Below are 9,013 nucleotides of genomic sequence, written 5' to 3'. Positions count from 1 at the left end.
GAGAGAGAGAGAGAGAGAGAGAGAGAGAGAGAGAGAGAGAGAGAGAGAGAGAGAGAGAGAGAGAGAGAGAGAAAACAATGAACACAACATTCTTGTTACTGATTACAAATCATGATATGTATTTCTATGTGTGTATGAAAGAGAATTAAAAAAATAATAATAAAAAAAGTGCAACAGTTCTCACTTTGTGTTGAATAAACAATAGATCCAGAGGAGCGAATTACTGTGTGGTTGTGTTTACTTTGACACGTGCTTTCTGTACATGCAACTTTTACCGTGACCGTGATTTGCCACTGGTGTTCGTGATCGTGAAAACAAAAATCAAGGTAACTGTGATCGTGAAAGCTAAAATTTCCCTTCCCGTGATCGTGATGATACCCCCCCTTTGGGGCCCTCTTATATATGTAGTTTTTTTGTCAGAAGGAAACGTGTCAAACGAAAATCAAATTGCATTCTATTTCGCATTGCCCGTAATTAAACGTTCCGTTTAACTTACCTTTTTTTTCTGATTCTGTCCTACGAACTATCACCGGCATATATGACGAGCTGCGGATTTCACGTCCAATAGTTTCAGATTTTTTAAGGGACATTTGTGTTTAATGCTACTCCAGACACATCAGCCACCAAAGCTTTGTGCGAGGGAATGAGAGTGAAAGACAACCTGCCACACACGTAGTACACACGCATGTTTACTGGACTTGAATATATTACGTTGCGTGAAGATGAATAAAACAAGATGGCCCCAGGTCCTAATTTGATAGTCCGTCAGTCGATGAGATAAGTCAGCGACTGCCTCGTGGACACACGCGCGCACACGCATGCACGCATGTATGCACGCGCGCGCGCGCGCACGCACGCGCGCACGCACACACACACACACACACACACACACACATAGGCACGCACGCACGCATGCACACATACACGCACGCACGCACACACACACACACACACACACGCAAACACACACACACACACTGATGCCAGTGTGAGACGATAGACACAGGTAGTCTGTTTTTGCGAGTCACGATGATATCCAGAGATTCAACACACAGGCCTTGAGCACCCTTTAGCAAACAACGTGCCTCCATTCATCTTTTGTTTTTGTATTCCCTTTAATGAAATAAAATAAAATATGAAGAGGTTCAACGTCAAGGCCCTGAACACGTCCCTTGTGCAAATAAAAAGCCTACATTCATCTCTTCTTCTTTGTTGTTGATCTAGGCGATCTGTGGCACTAAAATTAAACTTGGAGTATACATGGAATAACCTAGTTTTCTTGGTAGTTATTGATGAGACTTATAACAATATATGAACAAATTGTGAATACTAATGGTTGCTATGGAAACAGCTGTCATATTGGATTTCTATAAAACGGTTTTACTGCGACATCATACATCAGACATGCATGATATTTGGCACAAGGATACATATGACTTTTATCTACAATCATAGAGAACGATATTTTTACTTAAGACTACAGTTGAATTTATATTAGTTTATGTAATACGGATTAATGAATTTCTAACCGCATATTCATTAATCCTTATTTCAAAAATTAATATAAATTCAACTGTAGTCTTTTCTCAAAACATCGTTCTATATGATAGTAGATAAAAGTCATGTGTATCTTTGTGCCAAATATTAAGCATTTCTGATGTAAGATGTTGCTGTAAAACCGTTTCCTAGAAATCCAATGTGGCGCTGTTTAAGCCAATTTCCATAGCAACGGCAGTATTTACATATTTTTCATTTCTTTTCATAAGTCACTTCAATAACTACCCAGAAAACTAAGTTATTCCATGTATTCTCAAAGTTTAATTTTGGTGATTTTAGTGCCTCACATCGCATTAATATTATAAACAAAATATCCAGAAATTCAACGTCAAGGCCCTGAGGACTATTAAGCAAACAGCATCCCCGGTCCCGCATTCATCGTTTTCTTTCTTTGGATGTTACAACCTTAAATTCTAAACAAACAAAAAAGTCACTACTCCGCTCGCCATCGTAAAAGAATCAAAGCAAAAATAAAACAAGCTCCTTATTGAAACTCATCGCGCTTAACGTTCTGTAGTATTGGTGTTTGTTTTATTATTGATTTGTGAACGTTAGAAGCCTAGGCCAACCAAAAAAATAGTTTGTTTACGGTATCCCGACCGACCCTATTTTTTCGGGCGACCCTAGACTTTTTTTTGGCATTTGGGAAAAAAAAAGAAAAAAAAATCCCGACCTACCGACCCTTTTTTTTTGTGTGTCTATTTTACCGTAAACAGACTTTTTTTGGGGCCCTATCTGTTGAAGTGTAATACTTAAAACAACCTAAGCCACAAAAATCTCACCTGTTCTGAAGCCTTTCACACCTGGCTAACCCTTGACACGCTACCTGGACCGTGACGGGTACTACACTACACCCCGGGGTAGGTTTGTTTGTTTGTTTGTTTGCTTGACGCCCAGCAGACCACGAAGGGCCATATCAGGGCGGAGCTGCTTTGACATATAACGTACGCCACACACAAGACAGAAGTCGCAGCACAGGCGTCATGTCTCACCCAGTCACATTATTCTGACACCGGACCAACCAGTCCTAGCACTAACCCCATAATGCCAGACGCCAGGCGGAGCAGCCACTAGATTGCCAATTTTAGAGTCTTAGGTATGACCCGGCCGGGGTTCGAATCCACGACCTCCCGATCACTAGGCCAACCGTGCCGGTCCCAGGGTAGGTTACTACCCACACAAAAAGTCCAAGACTGCAGGAACCCACCCATGCGAACGGAGCTTAACTAACTGCGGAACATTACGGAAGTCATGGCCGTGTTAGAATCCCCCCCCCCTGCCCCTCCCCACCTCCGTGTATATATTTCTATCCGCAGTAAAGTCGAATACTGCAGTACCCTGCAAAAGAAACGCACCACACTCGCGTTCGCAGTCACGAGTGAATTCATTTTCCGTCGCTTTCACACTGTTATTAAAGACTCGCTCCGCCTCATGAAAACAGTTCGCTGCACCGTCTCAGATCTCGTCAGGCTTTTACATGGGGTAAGGCGTACCATACTCCACTTGCTCACATACCACAATTCAACACCCCGGCTGCTTGTTGTGGTGTGTTGGAATTTTGTATGAATTACTTTCGGAATTAGTCACCAGCGCCTTTTTGCGATTTGTTTTTTTAATTAAATGCCACTGTGCACAGAGCGCACCCAGGCTGTTCAGTGTTGGTATGTTTGTTTGTTTGTTTGTTTGTTTGTTTGTTTGTTTGTTTGTTTGTTTGTTTGTTTGTTTGTTTGTTTGTTTGTTTGTTTGTTTGCTTAACGCCCAGCCGACCACGAAGGGCCATCTCAGGGCGGTGCTGCTTTGACATATAACGTGCGCCACACACAAGACAGAAGTCGCAGCACAGGCTTCATGTCTCACCCAGTCACATTATTCTGACACCGGACCAACCAGTCCTAGCACTAACCCCATAATGCCAGACGCCAGGCGGAGCAGCCACTAGATTGCCAATTTTAAAGTCTTAGGTATGACCCGGCCGGGGTTCGAACCCACGACCTCCCGATCACGACCACAAACAAACAAAAAAGGTGAAACAAGACTACAATATACTACAGCATATACACTCATTGAACAACCAAGAAAATATCCTACGCGAATATATTTTTCTTTTAAAAATATATATTTAAAAGAAAAATATATTCGCGTCGAATATGCATGTATACTTGTACCAGCTATAGTCTCGTATCTTTACCGGCTAGCATTATTACAACATTTTCTATAACGATTAACAAATCCTTCGCGACAGTGCTCGCATTTCTTTAGCTGCGTAGTGCGCATACTACCCACCCATGCAAACGGGGCTTTAACTAACTGCGGAACATTATGGAAGTTTACATGGCCGTGTTGAAATCAACGCGAATAGCAACCAGGAAAACAATCCGCGGAAGAACAAAGGCAACGCGTGCGCCCGTGAAAATCAAGGACTAGGTCTAATACAACTTGAAGCCGTGCAAGGTGCCGGTAGTGCAGCTAGCTTAGCCCTTGCATTAGCTGTGTACATGGCTTGCAGGCTTCCCCCTTTTGAGCAATCAATACTGGATCAAACATATCACGTTTGTGGAGTTTCCTTTTCTGGAGGAATTAGCTGATGCAGGTGTGAAACGGGTGGCTGAGAGGGGGAGGGGCTGGGAACGGGGTGGTGGGGGGGGGGGGGGGGGTTGGCGTGATTGTTGGGGGGTGGGGGGTGTGTCTATGTGTATCTGTGCGCGAGTGTGTGTGTGTGTGTGTGTGTGTGTGTGTGTGTGTGTGTGAGGGTGTGTGTGTGTGTGTGTGTTTGTGTTTGTGTGTGGTTTGTATGTGTGCAGACGTGCATGCATGTGTGTGTGTGTGTGTGTGTGTGTGTGTGTGTGTGTGTATGTACATGTGTGTGTACATGTGTGTGTACATGTGTGAGTGCGTACGCGCGCGTGTGTGTGTATGTGTGTATGTGTCTGTGTGTGTGTGTGTGTGTTTGTATGTGTGCGTGCGTGCATGAATATATATGTGTGTGTGTGTGTGTGTGTGTGTGTGTGTGTGTGTGTGTGTGTGTGTGTGTGTGTGTGTGTCAGTGCGTATTCAAAGGCACACTCGTTCTGATGTAAAGTAGTTGGCTCACCATCTCTGATCTAGCCAGTTTTTACACATGATAAGACCATCCCTCCACTTGGACATACACCAAAAATGAACACCATGGGTGCTCTCTGTACACAGTAGAATATTTTTCTGATAAATTAATTTCGTAAAAGCCACCACTTCAAACTCTCTTCAGCAAGCAGTCTGGGTTTTTTATTTTGTGTGTATGTGTCTATGTTGTTGGATGGTTTTATCCCACGTAAAAGCCCAGATCTGAGATGGTGAGCCTACACAAGAAAACATGTGCCTTTAATAACTTTCCCAATCCCTACGGCTCAGGCATTCTGCCCGGAACCAAGTCAGACACGACACACAAATCTCAAATACACCACAATCAGGACTCAGAGTCACATGACGATTTGCTCGTAATGAAACTGTTGATCACACGTGTCAAAAAGCTTTTCACTTTTTTATGAAATAAGGGTGACAGATTGCATACAGAATGTCAGACGTGATTTACCTTATATCTGTCAACTTAGCTGTAACGTGGCAACGGCTTACAAAAATCAGGTAAGAATTTCCTGGTAGAATGGCAAGAAAATGTGGGGAATTAAATGAACGTTTGCTTTTCATCAACATGTCCTATCTTGGGTTGTGAAGAATTCTCTCCTGAAAGCTACAATCCTTCCTGTATACATGATCATGTTTATAACATAAACATCCAAAACATCCAACAGCGTGTATATTTTCTGTGTAGAGTTATTGGTGTTGTTGTTTTGGGTAAGTATGTGCTGAATTAATTAAGCAGGTGACATAAAGGTGAACTGCAAAATCAATCCTACCAAAGGTTTCCACTCCCCACAGACTGCAACTACACTATTGGTTTTTGGTATGTGTTTCAGTTGAAGGGTGCTCTGAGTTTGTGTTTTAGTTGACGGGTGCTCTGAGTTTGTGTGAAGTTGTAGTCTGTTTGGACAGATCTGTAGCGATAAACAGTATTGTGTACGCGGAAAGGTGGTGTCTTTAAACTCACGCTGCAACCATTCCTACGTTTCTCTCCAAGTCCTAAATTTCGCCAGAATTAATCCTGCAGTCCAATAAAAGCAGAAGAAAAGTAAAGTAGCGTAATTTATCACTGCTGCTGACAGGCTGAATGCTTTGCACGAAATGTCTAACTCGTGAGCTGTCGCCATCCGCGTTCGTAACGAGATAGCACATGTCTCTGTCTCTGTCTCTCTCTCTGTCCGTCGGTATCTCTCTCTCTCTCTCTCTCTCTCTCTCTCTCTCTCTCTCTCTCCCTCTCTCTCTCTCTCCCACCCACCTCCCCCCCCACACCAGCCCCCTTTGAGCTACCAAACCGACGTGTTAAATTGGAACAACATGAAGTCCCGGAATGTACTCGCACTTGACTAAACACTTAAATCACAACCAGTAGCTGAGAGGTTTAGGACCACAATGTCAACTTTCAAGTCCCACGATATCTGGCACTCTGATGTACCGAGGATAAAGCATGTCCCTTCTCTTCTTGAGCTACTGAACAGACGAAACAGATCCGGACATTAAGCGATGGTATTTACACGCACTCCACTGATGTTCAAAACATTGCAGAATACCACACAGCGGTTCCAGCTTGAATACTTACAATAATTGGTTTTCTGGTGCGAACGATAAAACATGTCCGTTTCTATTTGATGATAAGTGTTGCTTAACGCCCTCACGGTAAAACCATTAGGGGCGTGGGGTTTCTTACTGGGCATAATTATGTGCTAAATCTGTATATTGCAACGTGCCGAAATCACGTGCATTCGACTACAATTCAAATCAAAGCAGGGAGCTGAGTGGCTCTTTGGTGACAGCTGAAAATGGCTCTGTGGTGAAGAACTGAGATAGAGCATGTTCCCTTGCTCGTTTAGATCTTGAACACTCTTAGTTGAAGTGTTCGACTTCCGAGAGAGAAAGAGAGGACAAAGAGAGAGGACAGAGAGAGAAAGAGAGGACAGAGAAAGAGAGGACAGAGAGAGAGAGAGAGAGGACAGAGAGAGAAAGAGAGGACAGAGAGAGAGAGAGAGAGGACAGAGAGAGAGAGAGGACAGAGAGAGAGAGAGAGAGGACAGAGAGAAAGAGAGGACAGAGAGAGAGGACAGAGAGAGAGGACAGAGAGAGAAAGAGAGGACAGAGAGAGAGGACAGAGAGAGAAAGAGAGGACAGAGAGAGAAAGAGAGGACAGAGAGAGAAAGAGAGGACAGAGAGAGAGGACAGAGAGAGAAAGAGAGGACAGAGAGAGAAAGAGAGGACAGAGAGAGAAAGAGAGGACAGAGAGAGAAAGAGAGGACAGAGAGAGAAAGAGAGGACAGAGAGAGAAAGAGAGGACAGAGAGAGAAAGAGAGGACAGAGAGAGAAAGAGAGGACAGAGAGAGAAAGAGAGGACAGAGAGAGAAAGAGAGGACAGAGAGAGAAAGAGAGGACAGAGAGAGAGAGAGAGGACAGAGAGAGAGGACAGAGAGAGAAAGATAGGACAGAGAGAGAAAGAGAGGACAGAGAGAGAAAGAGAGGACAGAGAGAGAGAGAGGACAGAGAGAGAAAGAGAGGACAGAGAGAGAGAGAGAGGACAGAGAGAGAAAGAGAGGACAGAGAGAGAAAGAGAGGACAGAGAGAGAGAGAGAGGACAGAGAGAGAAAGAGAGGACAGAGAGAGAAAGAGAGGACAGAGAGAGAAAGAGAGGACAGAGAGAGAAAGATAGGACAGAGAGAGAGAAAGAGAGGACAGAGAGAGAAAGAGAGGACAGAGAGAGAAAGAGAGGACAGAGAGAGAAAGAGAGGACAGAGAGAGAGAGAGGACAGAGAGAGAAAGAGAGGACAGAGAGAGAAAGAGAGGACAGAGAGAGAGAGGACAGAGAGAGAAAGAGAGGACAGAGAGAGAGAGAGAGGACAGAGAGAGAAAGAGAGGACAAAGAGAGAGGAGGACACAGAGAGAGAGAGGACAGAGAGAGGACAGAGAGAGAGGACACAGAGAGAGGAGGACAAAGAGAGAGGAGGACAAAGAGAGAGGAGGACAAAGAGAGAGGAGGACAAAGAGAGAGGACACAGAGAGAGGAGGACAAAGAGAGAGGAGGACAAAGAGAGAGGACACAGAGAGAAAGAGAGGACAGAGAGAGAGAGAGGACAGAGAGAGAGGACAGAGAGAAAGAGAGGACAGAGAGAGAGAGGACAGAGAGAGAAAGAGAGGACAGAGAGAGAAAGAGAGGACAGAGAGAGAGAGAGAGGACAGAGAGAAAGAGAGGACAGAGAGAAAGAGAGGACAGAGAAAGAGGACAGAGAGAAAGAGAGGACAGAGAGAGAAAGAGAGGACAGAGAGAGAGAGAGAGAGGACAGAGAGAGAGAGAGAGAGAGAGAGAGGACAGAGAGAGAGAGAGAGAGGACAGAGAGAGAGGACAGAGAGAGAGAGGACAGAGAGAGAGAGAGAGAGGACAGAGAGAAAGAGAGGACAGAGAGAGAGAGAGAGGACAGAGAGAGAGAGGGGACAAAGAGAGAGAGAGGACAGAGAGAGCGAGAGGACAGAGAGAAAGAGAGGACAGAGAGAAAGAGAGGACAGAGAGAGGAGGACAAAGAGAGAGGAGGACAAAGAGAGAGGAGGACACAGAGAGAGGAGGACAAAAAGAAAGAAGGACACAGAGAGAGGAGGACAAAGAGAGAGGAGGACAAAGAGAGAGAGAGAGGACAGAGAGAGAGAGGGGACAAAGAGAGAGAGAGGACAGAGAGAAAGAGAGGACAGAGAGAGAGGACAGAGAGAAAGAGAGGACAGAGAGAGAAAGAGAGGACAGAGAGAAAGAGAGGACAGAGAGAGAAAGAGAGGACAGAGAGAGAGAGAGGACAGAGAGAGAGAGAGAGAGGACAGAGAGAAAGAGAGGACAGAGAGAGAGAGAGAGGACAGAGAGAGAGAGAGGACAGAGAGAAAGAGAGGACAGAGAGAGAGAGAGAGAGGACAGAGAGAAAGAGAGGACAGAGAGAGAGAGAGAGGACAGAGAGAGAGAGAGAGGACAGAGAGAGAGAGAGAGGACAGAGAGAGAAAGAGAGGACAGAGAGAGAGAGAGGACAGAGAGAGAGAGAGGACAGAGAGAGAGAGAGAGGACAGAGAGAGAGAGAGAGGACAGAGAGAGAGAGAGAGAGGACAGAGAGAGAAAGAGAGGACAGAGAGAGAGAGAGAGGACAGAGAGAGAGAGAGAGGACAGAGAGAGAAAGAGAGGACAGAGAGAGAGAGAGAGGACAGAGAGAGAAAGAGAGGACAGAGAGAAAGAGAGGACAGAGAGAGAGAGAGAGAGGACAGAGAGAAAGAGAGGACAGAGAGAGAGAGAGGACAGAGAGAGAGAGAGGACAGAGAGAGAGCACAGAGAGAGATAGAGGACAGAGAG

The sequence above is a fragment of the Littorina saxatilis genome, linkage group LG11 (genome assembly GCF_037325665.1).
Source record: "Littorina saxatilis isolate snail1 linkage group LG11, US_GU_Lsax_2.0, whole genome shotgun sequence".
NCBI classification, from domain to species: domain Eukaryota; kingdom Metazoa; phylum Mollusca; class Gastropoda; order Littorinimorpha; family Littorinidae; genus Littorina; species Littorina saxatilis.
The sequence above is the reverse complement of the archived record's forward strand: the minus strand, read 5'-3'. Positions refer to the sequence as shown.